Here is a 20470-nt window from a genome sequence, read left to right as displayed (position 1 = left end):
GCTGCTGCTTAAACCTCTCTTACGAGAAGCCACATTACCGTCTGACTGTTGTCAAGCCACTAACGAAGCAGAAGAGTTGGCTTTAGTCACACTAGGGGTGAGAGTTGCATTTTCACGATTGAGAAGTGGTGCGAATTCTATGGCGTTGGTGGTATAGTGGTGAGCATAGCTGCCTTCCAAGCAGTTGACCCGGGTTCGATTCCCGGCCAACGCATTGTTTCTCTTGTTTTGAAGTATTCTTGTTAACACTCTCTCCAGAGGCCAATGGTTGTGCGGTCAGGCTCAAAAAGAGTGCGGCCAGGAGGTATGCAGCTGCAAAGTCTGTGCAAGAGAGCCTCCAAGTTGAAGCATGCAAGGTTATCGGACACTCAAAAGCATCCTTCGAGCCGGAATCGAACCAGCGACCTAAGGATTGCTAACTAGCTACTACAGTCCTCCGCTCTACCAGCTGAGCTATCGAAGGTTTAGCCAGATATGCGTGCAGCTGCTTCCTAGGTTTTTGTGTCAGTGCCAACTAAAAAGAAGTTGGCCCTTCATTTGAAGGTAGTGCCAAGTGGAAGTTTTGGAGGATGCGGGCATCGATCCCGCTACCTCTCGCATGCTAAGCGAGCGCTCTACCATTTGAGCTAATCCCCCTCTACGGTTGCTGGCTTCTGGCACTCGGGTCACACCGCAGTCATGTTATCATGCCTAAACCAAGCTTTGACCATGGGAGAAGAAAGGTTTCTTTTTTTTTTTTTTTTTTAAGTGTGGATTTTTTGGTGCCTTGAAATATAAAGGACAGTGGAGTTTGCTGGGCTTTGGGTGGCCTGAAAGAACGAGACAGTGAATTTTTGGGGTACCTTTTTCCTGGGAGCATGAAAAATACAAAACTCTGCGCCTAGCAGAGGATGGTTTCGATCCATCGACCTCTGGGTTATGGGCCCAGCACGCTCCCGCTGCGCCACTCTGCTGCTGCTTAAACCTCTCTTACGAGAAGCCACATTACCGTCTGACTGTTGTCAAGCCACTAACGAAGCAGAAGAGTTGGCTTTAGTCACACTAGGGGTGGGAGTTGCATTTTCACGATTGAGAAGTGGTGCGAATTCTATGGCGTTGGTGGTATAGTGGTGAGCATAGCTGCCTTCCAAGCAGTTGACCCGGGTTCGATTCCCGGCCAACGCATTGTTTCTCTTGTTTTGAAGTATTCTTGTTAACACTCTCTCCAGAGGCCAATGGTTGTGCGGTCAGGCTCAAAAAGAGTGCGGCAAGGAGGTATGCAGCTGCAAAGTCTGTGCAAGAGAGCCTCCAAGTTGAAGCATGCAAGGTTATCGGACACTCAAAAGCATCCTTCGAGCCGGAATCGAACCAGCGACCTAAGGATTGCTAACTAGCTACTACAGTCCTCCGCTCTACCAGCTGAGCTATCGAAGGTTTAGCCAGATATGCGTGCAGCTGCTTCCTAGGTTTTTGTGTCAGTGCCAACTAAAAAGAAGTTGGCCCTTCATTTGAAGGTAGTGCCAAGTGGAAGTTTTGGAGGATGCGGGCATCGATCCCGCTACCTCTCGCATGCTAAGCGAGCGCTCTACCATTTGAGCTAATCCCCCTCTATGGTTGCTGGCTTCTGGCACTCGGGTCACACCGCAGTCATGTTATTATGCCTAAACCAAGCTTTGACCATGGGAGAAGAAAGGTTTCTTTCTTTTTTTTTTTTTTTTTTAAGTGTGGATTTTTTGGTGCCTTGAAATATAAAGGACAGTGGAGTTTGCTGGGCTTTGGGTGGCCTGAAAGAACGAGACAGTGAATTTTTGGGGTACCTTTTTCCTGGGAGCATGAAAAATACAAAACTCTGCGCCTAGCAGAGGATGGTTTCGATCCATCGACCTCTGGGTTATGGGCCCAGCACGCTCCCGCTGCGCCACTCTGCTGCTGCTTAAACCTCTCTTACGAGAAGCCACATTACCGTCTGACTGTTGTCAAGCCACTAACGAAGCAGAAGAGTTGGCTTTAGTCACACTAGGGGTGAGAGTTGCATTTTCACGATTGAGAAGTGGTGCGAATTCTATGGCGTTGGTGGTATAGTGGTGAGCATAGCTGCCTTCCAAGCAGTTGACCCGGGTTCGATTCCCGGCCAACGCATTGTTTCTCTTGTTTTGAAGTATTCTTGTTAACACTCTCTCCAGAGGCCAATGGTTGTGCGGTCAGGCTCAAAAAGAGTGCGGCCAGGAGGTATGCAGCTGCAAAGTCTGTGCAAGAGAGCCTCCAAGTTGAAGCATGCAAGGTTATCGGACACTCAAAAGCATCCTTCGAGCCGGAATCGAACCAGCGACCTAAGGATTGCTAACTAGCTACTACAGTCCTCCGCTCTACCAGCTGAGCTATCGAAGGTTTAGCCAGATATGCGTGCAGCTGCTTCCTAGGTTTTTGTGTCAGTGCCAACTAAAAAGAAGTTGGCCCTTCATTTGAAGGTAGTGCCAAGTGGAAGTTTTGGAGGATGCGGGCATCGATCCCGCTACCTCTCGCATGCTAAGCGAGCGCTCTACCATTTGAGCTAATCCCCCTCTACGGTTGCTGGCTTCTGGCACTCGGGTCACACCGCAGTCATGTTATTATGCCTAAACCAAGCTTTGACCATGGGAGAAGAAAGGTTTCTTTTTTTTTTTTTTTTTTTTTTTTAAGTGTGGATTTTTTGGTGCCTTGAAATATAAAGGACAGTGGAGTTTGCTGGGCTTTGGGTGGCCTGAAAGAACGAGACAGTGAATTTTTGGGGTACCTTTTTCCTGGGAGCATGAAAAATACAAAACTCTGCGCCTAGCAGAGGATGGTTTCGATCCATCGACCTCTGGGTTATGGGCCCAGCACGCTCCCGCTGCGCCACTCTGCTGCTGCTTAAACCTCTCTTACGAGAAGCCACATTACCGTCTGACTGTTGTCAAGCCACTAACGAAGCAGAAGAGTTGGCTTTAGTCACACTAGGGGTGAGAGTTGCATTTTCACGATTGAGAAGTGGTGTGAATTCTATGGCGTTGGTGGTATAGTGGTGAGCATAGCTGCCTTCCAAGCAGTTGACCCGGGTTCGATTCCCGGCCAACGCATTGTTTCTCTTGTTTTGAAGTATTCTTGTTAACACTCTCTCCAGAGGCCAATGGTTGTGCGGTCAGGCTCAAAAAGAGTGCGGCCAGGAGGTATGCAGCTGCAAAGTCTGTGCAAGAGAGCCTCCAAGTTGAAGCATGCAAGGTTATCGGACACTCAAAAGCATCCTTCGAGCCGGAATCGAACCAGCGACCTAAGGATTGCTAACTAGCTACTACAGTCCTCCGCTCTACCAGCTGAGCTATCGAAGGTTTAGCCAGATATGCGTGCAGCTGCTTCCTAGGTTTTTGTGTCAGTGCCAACTAAAAAGAAGTTGGCCCTTCATTTGAAGGTAGTGCCAAGTGGAAGTTTTGGAGGATGCGGGCATCGATCCCGCTACCTCTCGCATGCTAAGCGAGCGCTCTACCATTTGAGCTAATCCCCCTCTACGGTTGCTGGCTTCTGGCACTCGGGTCACACCGCAGTCATGTTATCATGCCTAAACCAAGCTTTGACCATGGGAGAAGAAAGGTTTCTTTTTTTTTTTTTTTTTAAGTGTGGATTTTTTGGTGCCTTGAAATATAAAGGACAGTGGAGTTTGCTGGGCTTTGGGTGGCCTGAAAGAACGAGACAGTGAATTTTTGGGGTACCTTTTTCCTGGGAGCATGAAAAATACAAAACTCTGCGCCTAGCAGAGGATGGTTTCGATCCATCGACCTTTGGGTTATGGGCCCAGCACGCTCCCGCTGCGCCACTCTGCTGCTGCTTAAACCTCTCTTACGAGAAGCCACATTACCGTCTGACTGTTGTCAAGCCACTAACGAAGCAGAAGAGTTGGCTTTAGTCACACTAGGGGTGAGAGTTGCATTTTCACGATTGAGAAGTGGTGCGAATTCTATGGCGTTGGTGGTATAGTGGTGAGCATAGCTGCCTTCCAAGCAGTTGACCCGGGTTCGATTCCCGGCCAACGCATTGTTTCTCTTGTTTTGAAGTATTCTTGTTAACACTCTCTCCAGAGGCCAATGGTTGTGCGGTCAGGCTCAAAAAGAGTGCGGCCAGGAGGTATGCAGCTGCAAAGTCTGTGCAAGAGAGCCTCCAAGTTGAAGCATGCAAGGTTATCGGACACTCAAAAGCATCCTTCGAGCCGGAATCGAACCAGCGACCTAAGGATTGCTAACTAGCTACTACAGTCCTCCGCTCTACCAGCTGAGCTATCGAAGGTTTAGCCAGATATGCGTGCAGCTGCTTCCTAGGTTTTTGTGTCAGTGCCAACTAAAAAGAAGTTGGCCCTTCATTTGAAGGTAGTGCCAAGTGGAAGTTTTGGAGGATGCGGGCATCGATCCCGCTACCTCTCGCATGCTAAGCGAGCGCTCTACCATTTGAGCTAATCCCCCTCTACGGTTGCTGGCTTCTGGCACTCGGGTCACACCGCAGTCATGTTATCATGCCTAAACCAAGCTTTGACCATGGGAGAAGAAAGGTTTCTTTTTTTTTTTTTTTTTTAAGTGTGGATTTTTTGGTGCCTTGAAATATAAAGGACAGTGGAGTTTGCTGGGCTTTGGGTGGCCTGAAAGAACGAGACAGTGAATTTTTGGGGTACCTTTTTCCTGGGAGCATGAAAAATACAAAACTCTGCGCCTAGCAGAGGATGGTTTCGATCCATCGACCTTTGGGTTATGGGCCCAGCACGCTCACGCTGCGCCACTCTGCTGCTGCTTAAACCTCTCTTACGAGAAGCCACATTACCGTCTGACTGTTGTCAAGCCACTAACGAAGCAGAAGAGTTGGCTTTAGTCACACTAGGGGTGAGAGTTGCATTTTCACGATTGAGAAGTGGTGCGAATTCTATGGCGTTGGTGGTATAGTGGTGAGCATAGCTGCCTTCCAAGCAGTTGACCCGGGTTCGATTCCCGGCCAACGCATTGTTTCTCTTGTTTTGAAGTATTCTTGTTAACACTCTCTCCAGAGGCCAATGGTTGTGCGGTCAGGCTCAAAAAGAGTGCGGCCAGGAGGTATGCAGCTGCAAAGTCTGTGCAAGAGAGCCTCCAAGTTGAAGCATGCAAGGTTATCGGACACTCAAAAGCATCCTTCGAGCCGGAATCGAACCAGCGACCTAAGGATTGCTAACTAGCTACTACAGTCCTCCGCTCTACCAGCTGAGCTATCGAAGGTTTAGCCAGATATGCGTGCAGCTGCTTCCTAGGTTTTTGTGTCAGTGCCAACTAAAAAGAAGTTGGCCCTTCATTTGAAGGTAGTGCCAAGTGGAAGTTTTGGAGGATGCGGGCATCGATCCCGCTACCTCTCGCATGCTAAGCGAGCGCTCTACCATTTGAGCTAATCCCCCTCTACGGTTGCTGGCTTCTGGCACTCGGGTCACACCGCAGTCATGTTATCATGCCTAAACCAAGCTTTGACCATGGGAGAAGAAAGGTTTCTTTTTTTTTTTTTTTTTTAAGTGTGGATTTTTTGGTGCCTTGAAATATAAAGGACAGTGGAGTTTGCTGGGCTTTGGGTGGCCTGAAAGAACGAGACAGTGAATTTTTGGGGTACCTTTTTCCTGGGAGCATGAAAAATACAAAACTCTGCGCCTAGCAGAGGATGGTTTCGATCCATCGACCTCTGGGTTATGGGCCCAGCACGCTCCCGCTGCGCCACTCTGCTGCTGCTTAAACCTCTCTTACGAGAAGCCACATTACCGTCTGACTGTTGTCAAGCCACTAACGAAGCAGAAGAGTTGGCTTTAGTCACACTAGGGGTGAGAGTTGCATTTTCACGATTGAGAAGTGGTGCGAATTCTATGGCGTTGGTGGTATAGTGGTGAGCATAGCTGCCTTCCAAGCAGTTGACCCGGGTTCGATTCCCGGCCAACGCATTGTTTCTCTTGTTTTGAAGTATTCTTGTTAACACTCTCTCCAGAGGCCAATGGTTGTGCGGTCAGGCTCAAAAAGAGTGCGGCCAGGAGGTATGCAGCTGCAAAGTCTGTGCAAGAGAGCCTCCAAGTTGAAGCATGCAAGGTTATCGGACACTCAAAAGCATCCTTCGAGCCGGAATCGAACCAGCGACCTAAGGATTGCTAATTAGCTACTACAGTCCTCCGCTCTACCAGCTGAGCTATCGAAGGTTTAGCCAGATATGCGTGCAGCTGCTTCCTAGGTTTTTGTGTCAGTGCCAACTAAAAAGAAGTTGGCCCTTCATTTGAAGGTAGTGCCAAGTGGAAGTTTTGGAGGATGCGGGCATCGATCCCGCTACCTCTCGCATGCTAAGCGAGCGCTCTACCATTTGAGCTAATCCCCCTCTACGGTTGCTGGCTTCTGGCACTCGGGTCACACCGCAGTCATGTTATCATGCCTAAACCAAGCTTTGACCATGGGAGAAGAAAGGTTTCTTTTTTTTTTTTTTTTTTAAGTGTGGATTTTTTGGTGCCTTGAAATATAAAGGACAGTGGAGTTTGCTGGGCTTTGGGTGGCCTGAAAGAACGAGACAGTGAATTTTGGGGGTACCTTTTTCCTGGGAGCATGAAAAATACAAAACTCTGCGCCTAGCAGAGGATGGTTTCGATCCATCGACCTCTGGGTTATGGGCCCAGCACGCTCCCGCTGCGCCACTCTGCTGCTGCTTAAACCTCTCTTACGAGAAGCCACATTACCGTCTGACTGTTGTCAAGCCACTAACGAAGCAGAAGAGTTGGCTTTAGTCACACTAGGGGTGAGAGTTGCATTTTCACGATTGAGAAGTGGTGCGAATTCTATGGCGTTGGTGGTATAGTGGTGAGCATAGCTGCCTTCCAAGCAGTTGACCCGGGTTCGATTCCCGGCCAACGCATTGTTTCTCTTGTTTTGAAGTATTCTTGTTAACACTCTCTCCAGAGGCCAATGGTTGTGCGGTCAGGCTCAAAAAGAGTGCGGCCAGGAGGTATGCAGCTGCAAAGTCTGTGCAAGAGAGCCTCCAAGTTGAAGCATGCAAGGTTATCGGACACTCAAAAGCATCCTTCGAGCCGGAATCGAACCAGCGACCTAAGGATTGCTAACTAGCTACTACAGTCCTCCGCTCTACCAGCTGAGCTATCGAAGGTTTAGCCAGATATGCGTGCAGCTGCTTCCTAGGTTTTTGTGTCAGTGCCAACTAAAAAGAAGTTGGCCCTTCATTTGAAGGTAGTGCCAAGTGGAAGTTTTGGAGGATGCGGGCATCGATCCCGCTACCTCTCGCATGCTAAGCGAGCGCTCTACCATTTGAGCTAATCCCCCTCTACGGTTGCTGGCTTCTGGCACTCGGGTCACACCGCAGTCATGTTATCATGCCTAAACCAAGCTTTGACCATGGGAGAAGAAAGGTTTCTTTTTTTTTTTTTTTTTTAAGTGTGGATTTTTTGGTGCCTTGAAATATAAAGGACAGTGGAGTTTGCTGGGCTTTGGGTGGCCTGAAAGAACGAGACAGTGAATTTTTGGGGTACCTTTTTCCTGGGAGCATGAAAAATACAAAACTCTGCGCCTAGCAGAGGATGGTTTCGATCCATCGACCTTTGGGTTATGGGCCCAGCACGCTCCCGCTGCGCCACTCTGCTGCTGCTTAAACCTCTCTTACGAGAAGCCACATTACCGTCTGACTGTTGTCAAGCCACTAACGAAGCAGAAGAGTTGGCTTTAGTCACACTAGGGGTGAGAGTTGCATTTTCACGATTGAGAAGTGGTGCGAATTCTATGGCGTTGGTGGTATAGTGGTGAGCATAGCTGCCTTCCAAGCAGTTGACCCGGGTTCGATTCCCGGCCAACGCATTGTTTCTCTTGTTTTGAAGTATTCTTGTTAACACTCTCTCCAGAGGCCAATGGTTGTGCGGTCAGGCTCAAAAAGAGTGCGGCCAGGAGGTATGCAGCTGCAAAGTCTGTGCAAGAGAGCCTCCAAGTTGAAGCATGCAAGGTTATCGGACACTCAAAAGCATCCTTCGAGCCGGAATCGAACCAGCGACCTAAGGATTGCTAACTAGCTACTACAGTCCTCCGCTCTACCAGCTGAGCTATCGAAGGTTTAGCCAGATATGCGTGCAGCTGCTTCCTAGGTTTTTGTGTCAGTGCCAACTAAAAAGAAGTTGGCCCTTCATTTGAAGGTAGTGCCAAGTGGAAGTTTTGGAGGATGCGGGCATCGATCCCGCTACCTCTCGCATGCTAAGCGAGCGCTCTACCATTTGAGCTAATCCCCCTCTACGGTTGCTGGCTTCTGGCACTCGGGTCACACCGCAGTCATGTTATCATGCCTAAACCAAGCTTTGACCATGGGAGAAGAAAGGTTTCTTTTTTTTTTTTTTTTTAAGTGTGGATTTTTTGGTGCCTTGAAATATAAAGGACAGTGGAGTTTGCTGGGCTTTGGGTGGCCTGAAAGAACGAGACAGTGAATTTTTGGGGTACCTTTTTCCTGGGAGCATGAAAAATACAAAACTCTGCGCCTAGCAGAGGATGGTTTCGATCCATCGACCTCTGGGTTATGGGCCCAGCACGCTCCCGCTGCGCCACTCTGCTGCTGCTTAAACCTCTCTTACGAGAAGCCACATTACCGTCTGACTGTTGTCAAGCCACTAACGAAGCAGAAGAGTTGGCTTTAGTCACACTAGGGGTGAGAGTTGCATTTTCACGATTGAGAAGTGGTGCGAATTCTATGGCGTTGGTGGTATAGTGGTGAGCATAGCTGCCTTCCAAGCAGTTGACCCGGGTTCGATTCCCGGCCAACGCATTGTTTCTCTTGTTTTGAAGTATTCTTGTTAACACTCTCTCCAATGGTTGTGCGGTCAGGCTCAAAAAGAGTGCGGCCAGGAGGTATGCAGCTGCAAAGTCTGTGCAAGAGAGCCTCCAAGTTGAAGCATGCAAGGTTATCGGACACTCAAAAGCATCCTTCGAGCCGGAATCGAACCAGCGACCTAAGGATTGCTAACTAGCTACTACAGTCCTCCGCTCTACCAGCTGAGCTATCGAAGGTTTAGCCAGATATGCGTGCAGCTGCTTCCTAGGTTTTTGTGTCAGTGCCAACTAAAAAGAAGTTGGCCCTTCATTTGAAGGTAGTGCCAAGTGGAAGTTTTGGAGGATGCGGGCATCGATCCAGCTACCTCTCGCATGCTAAGCGAGCGCTCTACCATTTGAGCTAATCCCCCTCTACGGTTGCTGGTTTCTGGCACTCGGGTCACACCGCAGTCATGTTATCATGCCTAAACCAAGCTTTGACCATGGGAGAAGAAAGGTTTCTTTTTTTTTTTTTTTTTAAGTGTGGATTTTTTGGTGCCTTGAAATATAAAGGACAGTGGAGTTTGCTGGGCTTTGGGTGGCCTGAAAGAACGAGACAGTGAATTTTTGGGGTACCTTTTTCCTGGGAGCATGAAAAATACAAAACTCTGCGCCTAGCAGAGGATGGTTTCGATCCATCGACCTCTGGGTTATGGGCCCAGCACGCTCCCGCTGCGCCACTCTGCTGCTGCTTAAACCTCTCTTACGAGAAGCCACATTACCGTCTGACTGTTGTCAAGCCACTAACGAAGCAGAAGAGTTGGCTTTAGTCACACTAGGGGTGAGAGTTGCATTTTCACGATTGAGAAGTGGTGCGAATTCTATGGCGTTGGTGGTATAGTGGTGAGCATAGCTGCCTTCCAAGCAGTTGACCCGGGTTCGATTCCCGGCCAACGCATTGTTTCTCTTGTTTTGAAGTATTCTTGTTAACACTCTCTCCAGAGGCCAATGGTTGTGCGGTCAGGCTCAAAAAGAGTGCGGCCAGGAGGTATGCAGCTGCAAAGTCTGTGCAAGAGAGCCTCCAAGTTGAAGCATGCAAGGTTATCGGACACTCAAAAGCATCCTTCGAGCCGGAATCGAACCAGCGACCTAAGGATTGCTAACTAGCTACTACAGTCCTCCGCTCTACCAGCTGAGCTATCGAAGGTTTAGCCAGATATGCGTGCAGCTGCTTCCTAGGTTTTTGTGTCAGTGCCAACTAAAAAGAAGTTGGCCCTTCATTTGAAGGTAGTGCCAAGTGGAAGTTTTGGAGGATGCGGGCATCGATCCCGCTACCTCTCGCATGCTAAGCGAGCGCTCTACCATTTGAGCTAATCCCCCTCTACGGTTGCTGGCTTCTGGCACTCGGGTCACACCGCAGTCATGTTATCATGCCTAAACCAAGCTTTGACCATGGGAGAAGAAAGGTTTCTTTTTTTTTTTTTTTTTTAAGTGTGGATTTTTTGGTGCCTTGAAATATAAAGGACAGTGGAGTTTGCTGGGCTTTGGGTGGCCTGAAAGAACGAGACAGTGAATTTTTGGGGTACCTTTTTCCTGGGAGCATGAAAAATACAAAACTCTGCGCCTAGCAGAGGATGGTTTCGATCCATCGACCTCTGGGTTATGGGCCCAGCACGCTCCCGCTGCGCCACTCTGCTGCTGCTTAAACCTCTCTTACGAGAAGCCACATTACCGTCTGACTGTTGTCAAGCCACTAACGAAGCAGAAGAGTTGGCTTTAGTCACACTAGGGGTGAGAGTTGCATTTTCACGATTGAGAAGTGGTGCGAATTCTATGGCGTTGGTGGTATAGTGGTGAGCATAGCTGCCTTCCAAGCAGTTGACCCGGGTTCGATTCCCGGCCAACGCATTGTTTCTCTTGTTTTGAAGTATTCTTGTTAACACTCTCTCCAGAGGCCAATGGTTGTGCGGTCAGGCTCAAAAAGAGTGCGGCCAGGAGGTATGCAGCTGCAAAGTCTGTGCAAGAGAGCCTCCAAGTTGAAGCATGCAAGGTTATCGGACACTCAAAAGCATCCTTCGAGCCGGAATCGAACCAGCGACCTAAGGATTGCTAACTAGCTACTACAGTCCTCCGCTCTACCAGCTGAGCTATCGAAGGTTTAGCCAGATATGCGTGCAGCTGCTTCCTAGGTTTTTGTGTCAGTGCCAACTAAAAAGAAGTTGGCCCTTCATTTGAAGGTAGTGCCAAGTGGAAGTTTTGGAGGATGCGGGCATCGATCCCGCTACCTCTCGCATGCTAAGCGAGCGCTCTACCATTTGAGCTAATCCCCCTCTACGGTTGCTGGCTTCTGGCACTCGGGTCACACCGCAGTCATGTTATCATGCCTAAACCAAGCTTTGACCATGGGAGAAGAAAGGTTTCTTTTTTTTTTTTTTTTTTAAGTGTGGATTTTTTGGTGCCTTGAAATATAAAGGACAGTGGAGTTTGCTGGGCTTTGGGTGGCCTGAAAGAACGAGACAGTGAATTTTTGGGGTACCTTTTTCCTGGGAGCATGAAAAATACAAAACTCTGCGCCTAGCAGAGGATGGTTTCGATCCATCGACCTCTGGGTTATGGGCCCAGCACGCTCCCGCTGCGCCACTCTGCTGCTGCTTAAACCTCTCTTACGAGAAGCCACATTACCGTCTGACTGTTGTCAAGCCACTAACGAAGCAGAAGAGTTGGCTTTAGTCACACTAGGGGTGAGAGTTGCATTTTCACGATTGAGAAGTGGTGCGAATTCTATGGCGTTGGTGGTATAGTGGTGAGCATAGCTGCCTTCCAAGCAGTTGACCCGGGTTCGATTCCCGGCCAACGCATTGTTTCTCTTGTTTTGAAGTATTCTTGTTAACACTCTCTCCAGAGGCCAATGGTTGTGCGGTCAGGCTCAAAAAGAGTGCGGCCAGGAGGTATGCAGCTGCAAAGTCTGTGCAAGAGAGCCTCCAAGTTGAAGCATGCAAGGTTATCGGACACTCAAAAGCATCCTTCGAGCCGGAATCGAACCAGCGACCTAAGGATTGCTAACTAGCTACTACAGTCCTCCGCTCTACCAGCTGAGCTATCGAAGGTTTAGCCAGATATGCGTGCAGCTGCTTCCTAGGTTTTTGTGTCAGTGCCAACTAAAAAGAAGTTGGCCCTTCATTTGAAGGTAGTGCCAAGTGGAAGTTTTGGAGGATGCGGGCATCGATCCCGCTACCTCTCGCATGCTAAGCGAGCGCTCTACCATTTGAGCTAATCCCCCTCTACGGTTGCTGGCTTCTGGCACTCGGGTCACACCGCAGTCATGTTATCATGCCTAAACCAAGCTTTGACCATGGGAGAAGAAAGGTTTCTTTTTTTTTTTTTTTTTTAAGTGTGGATTTTTTGGTGCCTTGAAATATAAAGGACAGTGGAGTTTGCTGGGCTTTGGGTGGCCTGAAAGAACGAGACAGTGAATTTTTGGGGTACCTTTTTCCTGGGAGCATGAAAAATACAAAACTCTGCGCCTAGCAGAGGATGGTTTCGATCCATCGACCTCTGGGTTATGGGCCCAGCACGCTCCCGCTGCGCCACTCTGCTGCTGCTTAAACCTCTCTTACGAGAAGCCACATTACCGTCTGACTGTTGTCAAGCCACTAACGAAGCAGAAGAGTTGGCTTTAGTCACACTAGGGGTGAGAGTTGCATTTTCACGATTGAGAAGTGGTGCGAATTCTATGGCGTTGGTGGTATAGTGGTGAGCATAGCTGCCTTCCAAGCAGTTGACCCGGGTTCGATTCCCGGCCAACGCATTGTTTCTCTTGTTTTGAAGTATTCTTGTTAACACTCTCTCCAGAGGCCAATGGTTGTGCGGTCAGGCTCAAAAAGAGTGCGGCCAGGAGGTATGCAGCTGCAAAGTCTGTGCAAGAGAGCCTCCAAGTTGAAGCATGCAAGGTTATCGGACACTCAAAAGCATCCTTCGAGCCGGAATCGAACCAGCGACCTAAGGATTGCTAACTAGCTACTACAGTCCTCCGCTCTACCAGCTGAGCTATCGAAGGTTTAGCCAGATATGCGTGCAGCTGCTTCCTAGGTTTTTGTGTCAGTGCCAACTAAAAAGAAGTTGGCCCTTCATTTGAAGGTAGTGCCAAGTGGAAGTTTTGGAGGATGCGGGCATCGATCCCGCTACCTCTCGCATGCTAAGCGAGCGCTCTACCATTTGAGCTAATCCCCCTCTACGGTTGCTGGCTTCTGGCACTCGGGTCACACCGCAGTCATGTTATCATGCCTAAACCAAGCTTTGACCATGGGAGAAGAAAGGTTTCTTTTTTTTTTTTTTTTTTAAGTGTGGATTTTTTGGTGCCTTGAAATATAAAGGACAGTGGAGTTTGCTGGGCTTTGGGTGGCCTGAAAGAACGAGACAGTGAATTTTTGGGGTACCTTTTTCCTGGGAGCATGAAAAATACAAAACTCTGCGCCTAGCAGAGGATGGTTTCGATCCATCGACCTCTGGGTTATGGGCCCAGCACGCTCCCGCTGCGCCACTCTGCTGCTGCTTAAACCTCTCTTACGAGAAGCCACATTACCGTCTGACTGTTGTCAAGCCACTAACGAAGCAGAAGAGTTGGCTTTAGTCACACTAGGGGTGAGAGTTGCATTTTCACGATTGAGAAGTGGTGCGAATTCTATGGCGTTGGTGGTATAGTGGTGAGCATAGCTGCCTTCCAAGCAGTTGACCCGGGTTCGATTCCCGGCCAACGCATTGTTTCTCTTGTTTTGAAGTATTCTTGTTAACACTCTCTCCAGAGGCCAATGGTTGTGCGGTCAGGCTCAAAAAGAGTGCGGCCAGGAGGTATGCAGCTGCAAAGTCTGTGCAAGAGAGCCTCCAAGTTGAAGCATGCAAGGTTATCGGACACTCAAAAGCATCCTTCGAGCCGGAATCGAACCAGCGACCTAAGGATTGCTAACTAGCTACTACAGTCCTCCGCTCTACCAGCTGAGCTATCGAAGGTTTAGCCAGATATGCGTGCAGCTGCTTCCTAGGTTTTTGTGTCAGTGCCAACTAAAAAGAAGTTGGCCCTTCATTTGAAGGTAGTGCCAAGTGGAAGTTTTGGAGGATGCGGGCATCGATCCCGCTACCTCTCGCATGCTAAGCGAGCGCTCTACCATTTGAGCTAATCCCCCTCTACGGTTGCTGGCTTCTGGCACTCGGGTCACACCGCAGTCATGTTATCATGCCTAAACCAAGCTTTGACCATGGGAGAAGAAAGGTTTCTTTTTTTTTTTTTTTTTTAAGTGTGGATTTTTTGGTGCCTTGAAATATAAAGGACAGTGGAGTTTGCTGGGCTTTGGGTGGCCTGAAAGAACGAGACAGTGAATTTTTGGGGTACCTTTTTCCTGGGAGCATGAAAAATACAAAACTCTGCGCCTAGCAGAGGATGGTTTCGATCCATCGACCTCTGGGTTATGGGCCCAGCACGCTCCCGCTGCGCCACTCTGCTGCTGCTTAAACCTCTCTTACGAGAAGCCACATTACCGTCTGACTGTTGTCAAGCCACTAACGAAGCAGAAGAGTTGGCTTTAGTCACACTAGGGGTGAGAGTTGCATTTTCACGATTGAGAAGTGGTGCGAATTCTATGGCGTTGGTGGTATAGTGGTGAGCATAGCTGCCTTCCAAGCAGTTGACCCGGGTTCGATTCCCGGCCAACGCATTGTTTCTCTTGTTTTGAAGTATTCTTGTTAACACTCTCTCCAGAGGCCAATGGTTGTGCGGTCAGGCTCAAAAAGAGTGCGGCCAGGAGGTATGCAGCTGCAAAGTCTGTGCAAGAGAGCCTCCAAGTTGAAGCATGCAAGGTTATCGGACACTCAAAAGCATCCTTCGAGCCGGAATCGAACCAGCGACCTAAGGATTGCTAACTAGCTACTACAGTCCTCCGCTCTACCAGCTGAGCTATCGAAGGTTTAGCCAGATATGCGTGCAGCTGCTTCCTAGGTTTTTGTGTCAGTGCCAACTAAAAAGAAGTTGGCCCTTCATTTGAAGGTAGTGCCAAGTGGAAGTTTTGGAGGATGCGGGCATCGATCCCGCTACCTCTCGCATGCTAAGCGAGCGCTCTACCATTTGAGCTAATCCCCCTCTACGGTTGCTGGCTTCTGGCACTCGGGTCACACCGCAGTCATGTTATCATGCCTAAACCAAGCTTTGACCATGGGAGAAGAAAGGTTTCTTTTTTTTTTTTTTTTTTAAGTGTGGATTTTTTGGTGCCTTGAAATATAAAGGACAGTGGAGTTTGCTGGGCTTTGGGTGGCCTGAAAGAACGAGACAGTGAATTTTTGGGGTACCTTTTTCCTGGGAGCATGAAAAATACAAAACTCTGCGCCTAGCAGAGGATGGTTTCGATCCATCGACCTCTGGGTTATGGGCCCAGCACGCTCCCGCTGCGCCACTCTGCTGCTGCTTAAACCTCTCTTACGAGAAGCCACATTACCGTCTGACTGTTGTCAAGCCACTAACGAAGCAGAAGAGTTGGCTTTAGTCACACTAGGGGTGAGAGTTGCATTTTCACGATTGAGAAGTGGTGCGAATTCTATGGCGTTGGTGGTATAGTGGTGAGCATAGCTGCCTTCCAAGCAGTTGACCCGGGTTCGATTCCCGGCCAACGCATTGTTTCTCTTGTTTTGAAGTATTCTTGTTAACACTCTCTCCAGAGGCCAATGGTTGTGCGGTCAGGCTCAAAAAGAGTGCGGCCAGGAGGTATGCAGCTGCAAAGTCTGTGCAAGAGAGCCTCCAAGTTGAAGCATGCAAGGTTATCGGACACTCAAAAGCATCCTTCGAGCCGGAATCGAACCAGCGACCTAAGGATTGCTAACTAGCTACTACAGTCCTCCGCTCTACCAGCTGAGCTATCGAAGGTTTAGCCAGATATGCGTGCAGCTGCTTCCTAGGTTTTTGTGTCAGTGCCAACTAAAAAGAAGTTGGCCCTTCATTTGAAGGTAGTGCCAAGTGGAAGTTTTGGAGGATGCGGGCATCGATCCCGCTACCTCTCGCATGCTAAGCGAGCGCTCTACCATTTGAGCTAATCCCCCTCTACGGTTGCTGGCTTCTGGTACTCGGGTCACACCGCAGTCATGTTATCATGCCTAAACCAAGCTTTGACCATGGGAGAAGAAAGGTTTCTTTTTTTTTTTTTTTTTTAAGTGTGGATTTTTTGGTGCCTTGAAATATAAAGGACAGTGGAGTTTGCTGGGCTTTGGGTGGCCTGAAAGAACGAGACAGTGAATTTTTGGGGTACCTTTTTCCTGGGAGCATGAAAAATACAAAACTCTGCGCCTAGCAGAGGATGGTTTCGATCCATCGACCTCTGGGTTATGGGCCCAGCACGCTCCCGCTGCGCCACTCTGCTGCTGCTTAAACCTCTCTTACGAGAAGCCACATTACCGTCTGACTGTTGTCAAGCCACTAACGAAGCAGAAGAGTTGGCTTTAGTCACACTAGGGGTGAGAGTTGCATTTTCACGATTGAGAAGTGGTGCGAATTCTATGGCGTTGGTGGTATAGTGGTGAGCATAGCTGCCTTCCAAGCAGTTGACCCGGGTTCGATTCCCGGCCAACGCATTGTTTCTCTTGTTTTGAAGTATTCTTGTTAACACTCTCTCCAGAGGCCAATGGTTGTGCGGTCAGGCTCAAAAAGAGTGCGGCCAGGAGGTATGCAGCTGCAAAGTCTGTGCAAGAGAGCCTCCAAGTTGAAGCATGCAAGGTTATCGGACACTCAAAAGCATCCTTCGAGCCGGAATCGAACCAGCGACCTAAGGATTGCTAACTAGCTACTACAGTCCTCCGCTCTACCAGCTGAGCTATCGAAGGTTTAGCCAGATATGCGTGCAGCTGCTTCCTAGGTTTTTGTGTCAGTGCCAACTAAAAAGAAGTTGGCCCTTCATTTGAAGGTAGTGCCAAGTGGAAGTTTTGGAGGATGCGGGCATCGATCCCGCTACCTCTCGCATGCTAAGCGAGCGCTCTACCATTTGAGCTAATCCCCCTCTACGGTTGCTGGCTTCTGGCACTCGGGTCACACCGCAGTCATGTTATCATGCCTAAACCAAGCTTTGACCATGGGAGAAGAAAGGTTTCTTTTTTTTTTTTTTTTTTAAGTGTGGATTTTTTGGTGCCTTGAAATATAAAGGACAGTGGAGTTTGCTGGGCTTTGGGTGGCCTGAAAGAACGAGACAGTGAATTTTTGGGGTACCTTTTTCCTGGGAGCATGAAAAATACAAAACTCTGCGCCTAGCAGAGGATGGTTTCGATCCATCGACCTCTGGGTTATGGGCCCAGCACGCTCCCGCTGCGCCACTCTGCTGCTGCTTAAACCTCTCTTACGAGAAGCCACATTACCGTCTGACTGTTGTCAAGCCACTAACGAAGCAGAAGAGTTGGCTTTAGTCACACTAGGGGTGAGAGTTGCATTTTCACGATTGAGAAGTGGTGCGAATTCTATGGCGTTGGTGGTATAGTGGTGAGCATAGCTGCCTTCCAAGCAGTTGACCCGGGTTCGATTCCCGGCCAACGCATTGTTTCTCTTGTTTTGAAGTATTCTTGTTAACACTCTCTCCAGAGGCCAATGGTTGTGCGGTCAGGCTCAAAAAGAGTGCGGCCAGGAGGTATGCAGCTGCAAAGTCTGTGCAAGAGAGCCTCCAAGTTGAAGCATGCAAGGTTATCGGACACTCAAAAGCATCCTTCGAGCCGGAATCGAACCAGCGACCTAAGGATTGCTAACTAGCTACTACAGTCCTCCGCTCTACCAGCTGAGCTATCGAAGGTTTAGCCAGATATGCGTGCAGCTGCTTCCTAGGTTTTTGTGTCAGTGCCAATTAAAAAGAAGTTGGCCCTTCATTTGAAGGTAGTGCCAAGTGGAAGTTTTGGAGGATGCGGGCATCGATCCCGCTACCTCTCGCATGCTAAGCGAGCGCTCTACCATTTGAGCTAATCCCCCTCTACGGTTGCTGGCTTCTGGCACTCGGGTCACACCGCAGTCATGTTATCATGCCTAAACCAAGCTTTGACCATGGGAGAAGAAAGGTTTCTTTTTTTTTTTTTTTTTTAAGTGTGGATTTTTTGGTGCCTTGAAATATAAAGGACAGTGGAGTTTGCTGGGCTTTGGGTGGCCTGAAAGAACGAGACAGTGAATTTTTGGGGTACCTTTTTCCTGGGAGCATGAAAAATACAAAACTCTGCGCCTAGCAGAGAATGGTTTCGATCCATCGACCTCTGGGTTATGGGCCCAGCACGCTCCCGCTGCGCCACTCTGCTGCTGCTTAAACCTCTCTTACGAGAAGCCACATTACCGTCTGACTGTTGTCAAGCCACTAACGAAGCAGAAGAGTTGGCTTTAGTCACACTAGGGGTGAGAGTTGCATTTTCACGATTGAGAAGTGGTGCGAATTCTATGGCGTTGGTGGTATAGTGGTGAGCATAGCTGCCTTCCAAGCAGTTGACCCGGGTTCGATTCCCGGCCAACGCATTTGTTTCTCTTGTTTTGAAGTATTCTTGTTAACACTCTCTCCAGAGGCCAATGGTTGTGCGGTCAGGCTCAAAAAGAGTGCGGCCAGGAGGTATGCAGCTGCAAAGTCTGTGCAAGAGAGCCTCCAAGTTGAAGCATGCAAGGTTATCGGACACTCAAAAGCATCCTTCGAGCCGGAATACGAACCAGCGACCTAAGGATTTGCTAACTAGCTACTACAGTCCTCCGCTCTACCAGCTGAGCTATCGAAGGTTTAGCCAGATATGCGTGCAGCTGCTTCCTAGGTTTTTGTGTCAGTGCCAACTAAAAGAAGTTGGCCCTTCATTTGAAGGTAGTGCCAAGTGGAAGTTTTGGAGGATGCGGGCATCGATCCCGCTACCTCTCGCATGCTAAGCGAGCGCTCTTACCATTTGAGCTAATCCCCCTCTACGGTTGCTGGCTTCTGGTACTCGGGTCACACCGCAGTCATGTTATCATGCCTAAACCAAGCTTTGACCATGGGAGAAGAAAGGTTTCTTTTTTTTTTTTTTTTTTTAAGTGTGGATTTTTTGGTGCCTTGAAATATAAAGGACAGTGGAGTTTGCTGGGCTTTGGGTGGCCTGAAAGAACGAGACAGTGAATTTTTGGGGTACCTTTTTCCTGGGAGCATGAAAAATACAAAACTCTGCCGCCTAGCAGAGGATGGTTTCGATCCATCGACCTCTGGGTTATGGGCCCAGCACGCTCCCGCTGCGCCACTCTGCTGCTGCTTAAACCTCTCTTACGAGAAGCCACATTACCGTCTGACTGTTGTCAAGCCACTAACGAAGCAGAAGAGTTGGCTTTAGTCACACTAGGGGTGAGAGTTGCATTTTCACGATTGAGAAGTGGTGCGAATTCTATGGCGTTGGTGGTATAGTGGTGAGCATAGCTGCCTTCCAAGCAGATTGACCCGGGTTCGATTCCCGGCCAACGCATTGTTTCTCTTGTTTTGAAGTATTCTTGTTAACACTCTCTCCAGAGGCCAATGGTTGTGCGGTCAGGCTCAAAAAGAGTGCGGCCAGGAGGTATGCAGCTGCAAAGTCTGTGCAAGAGAGCCTCCAAGTTGAAGCATGCAAGGTTATCGGACACTCAAAAGCATCCTTCGAGCCGGAATCGAACCAGCGACCTAAGGATTGCTAACTAGCTACTACAGTCCTCCGCTCTACCAGCTGAGCTATCGAAGGTTTAGCCAGATATGCGTGCAGCTGCTTCCTAGGTTTTGTGTCATGTGCCAACTAAAAAGAAGTTGGCCCTTCATTTGAAGGTAGTGCCAAGTGGAAGTTTTGGAGGATGCGGGCATCGATCCGCTACCTCTCGCATGCTAAGCGAGCGCTCTACCATTTGAGCTAATCCCCCTCTACGGTTGCTGGCCTTCTGGCACTCGGGTCACACCGCAGTCATGTTATCATGCCTAAACCAAGCTTTGACCATGGGAGAAGAAAGGTTTCTTTTTTTTTTTTTTTTTTAAGTGTGGATTTTTTGGTGCCTTGAAATATAAAGGACAGTGGAGTTTGCTGGCTTTGGGTGGCCTGAAAGAACGAGACAGTGAATTTTTGGGGTAGCCTTCTTTCCTGGGAGCATGAAAAATACAAAACTCTGCGCCTAGCAGAGGATGGTTTCGATCCATCGACCTCTGGGTTATGGGGCCCAGCACGCTCCCGCTGCGGCCACTCTGCTGCTGCTTAAACCTCTCTTACGAGAAGCCACATTACCGTCTGACTGTTGTCAAGCCACTAACGAAGCAGAAGAGTTGGCTTTAGTCACACTAGGGTGAGAGTTGCATTTTCACGATTGAGAAGTGGTGCGAATTCTATGGCGTTGGTGGTATAGTGGTGAGCATAGCTGCCTTCCAAGCAGTTGACCCGGGTTCGATTCCCGCCAACGCATTGTTTCTCTTGTTTTGAAGTATTCTTGTTAACACTCTCTCCAGAGGCCAATGGTTGTGCGGTCAGGCTCAAAAAGAGTGCGGCCAGGAGGTATGCAGCTGCAAAGTCTGTGCAAGAGAGCCTCCAAGTTGAAGCATGCAAGGTTATCGGACACTCAAAAAGCATCCTTCGAGCCGATCGAACCAGCGACCTAAGGATTGCTAACTAGCTACTACAGTCCTCCGCTCTACCAGCTGAGCTATCGAAGGTTTAGCCAGATATGCGTGCAGCTGCTTCCTAGGTTTTTGGTGTCAGTGCAA

At 49.0% G+C, this 20470-nt stretch overlaps 20 non-coding genes across 20 annotated transcripts; all 20 read left to right on the top strand.

Annotated features, from left to right (window-relative positions):
* The first annotated feature begins 142 nt into the window (after positions 1-142).
* Positions 143-214, top strand: TRNAG-UCC (transfer RNA glycine (anticodon UCC)). Its single transcript has one exon. It is a non-coding gene; the product is annotated as a tRNA-Gly (tRNA).
* Positions 215-1092: 878 nt separating this feature from the next.
* Positions 1093-1164, top strand: TRNAG-UCC (transfer RNA glycine (anticodon UCC)). The gene has a single exon. It is a non-coding gene; the product is annotated as a tRNA-Gly (tRNA).
* Positions 1165-2046: 882 nt separating this feature from the next.
* On the top strand, positions 2047-2118 carry TRNAG-UCC (transfer RNA glycine (anticodon UCC)). The gene has a single exon. It is a non-coding gene; the product is annotated as a tRNA-Gly (tRNA).
* An 884-nt stretch (positions 2119-3002) lies between these two features.
* Positions 3003-3074, top strand: TRNAG-UCC (transfer RNA glycine (anticodon UCC)). The gene has a single exon. It is a non-coding gene; the product is annotated as a tRNA-Gly (tRNA).
* Positions 3075-3951: 877 nt separating this feature from the next.
* On the top strand, positions 3952-4023 carry TRNAG-UCC (transfer RNA glycine (anticodon UCC)). Its single transcript has one exon. It is a non-coding gene; the product is annotated as a tRNA-Gly (tRNA).
* An 878-nt stretch (positions 4024-4901) lies between these two features.
* Positions 4902-4973, top strand: TRNAG-UCC (transfer RNA glycine (anticodon UCC)). The gene has a single exon. It is a non-coding gene; the product is annotated as a tRNA-Gly (tRNA).
* Positions 4974-5851: 878 nt separating this feature from the next.
* Positions 5852-5923, top strand: TRNAG-UCC (transfer RNA glycine (anticodon UCC)). Its single transcript has one exon. It is a non-coding gene; the product is annotated as a tRNA-Gly (tRNA).
* An 878-nt stretch (positions 5924-6801) lies between these two features.
* On the top strand, positions 6802-6873 carry TRNAG-UCC (transfer RNA glycine (anticodon UCC)). The gene has a single exon. It is a non-coding gene; the product is annotated as a tRNA-Gly (tRNA).
* An 878-nt stretch (positions 6874-7751) lies between these two features.
* TRNAG-UCC (transfer RNA glycine (anticodon UCC)) lies at positions 7752-7823 on the top strand. The gene has a single exon. It is a non-coding gene; the product is annotated as a tRNA-Gly (tRNA).
* Positions 7824-8700: 877 nt separating this feature from the next.
* On the top strand, positions 8701-8772 carry TRNAG-UCC (transfer RNA glycine (anticodon UCC)). The gene has a single exon. It is a non-coding gene; the product is annotated as a tRNA-Gly (tRNA).
* Positions 8773-9642: 870 nt separating this feature from the next.
* TRNAG-UCC (transfer RNA glycine (anticodon UCC)) lies at positions 9643-9714 on the top strand. The gene has a single exon. It is a non-coding gene; the product is annotated as a tRNA-Gly (tRNA).
* Positions 9715-10592: 878 nt separating this feature from the next.
* Positions 10593-10664, top strand: TRNAG-UCC (transfer RNA glycine (anticodon UCC)). Its single transcript has one exon. It is a non-coding gene; the product is annotated as a tRNA-Gly (tRNA).
* Positions 10665-11542: 878 nt separating this feature from the next.
* Positions 11543-11614, top strand: TRNAG-UCC (transfer RNA glycine (anticodon UCC)). Its single transcript has one exon. It is a non-coding gene; the product is annotated as a tRNA-Gly (tRNA).
* An 878-nt stretch (positions 11615-12492) lies between these two features.
* Positions 12493-12564, top strand: TRNAG-UCC (transfer RNA glycine (anticodon UCC)). Its single transcript has one exon. It is a non-coding gene; the product is annotated as a tRNA-Gly (tRNA).
* An 878-nt stretch (positions 12565-13442) lies between these two features.
* Positions 13443-13514, top strand: TRNAG-UCC (transfer RNA glycine (anticodon UCC)). Its single transcript has one exon. It is a non-coding gene; the product is annotated as a tRNA-Gly (tRNA).
* Positions 13515-14392: 878 nt separating this feature from the next.
* Positions 14393-14464, top strand: TRNAG-UCC (transfer RNA glycine (anticodon UCC)). Its single transcript has one exon. It is a non-coding gene; the product is annotated as a tRNA-Gly (tRNA).
* An 878-nt stretch (positions 14465-15342) lies between these two features.
* On the top strand, positions 15343-15414 carry TRNAG-UCC (transfer RNA glycine (anticodon UCC)). The gene has a single exon. It is a non-coding gene; the product is annotated as a tRNA-Gly (tRNA).
* Positions 15415-16292: 878 nt separating this feature from the next.
* On the top strand, positions 16293-16364 carry TRNAG-UCC (transfer RNA glycine (anticodon UCC)). The gene has a single exon. It is a non-coding gene; the product is annotated as a tRNA-Gly (tRNA).
* Positions 16365-17242: 878 nt separating this feature from the next.
* Positions 17243-17314, top strand: TRNAG-UCC (transfer RNA glycine (anticodon UCC)). Its single transcript has one exon. It is a non-coding gene; the product is annotated as a tRNA-Gly (tRNA).
* An 878-nt stretch (positions 17315-18192) lies between these two features.
* TRNAG-UCC (transfer RNA glycine (anticodon UCC)) lies at positions 18193-18264 on the top strand. Its single transcript has one exon. It is a non-coding gene; the product is annotated as a tRNA-Gly (tRNA).
* Positions 18265-20470: the final 2206 nt, after the last annotated feature.

Source organism: Eleutherodactylus coqui, chromosome 1 (assembly GCF_035609145.1).
Source record: "Eleutherodactylus coqui strain aEleCoq1 chromosome 1, aEleCoq1.hap1, whole genome shotgun sequence".
NCBI classification, from domain to species: domain Eukaryota; kingdom Metazoa; phylum Chordata; class Amphibia; order Anura; family Eleutherodactylidae; genus Eleutherodactylus; species Eleutherodactylus coqui.
Note: the sequence above shows the minus strand (reverse complement) of the source record. Positions and strands in the feature narration are given on the sequence as shown.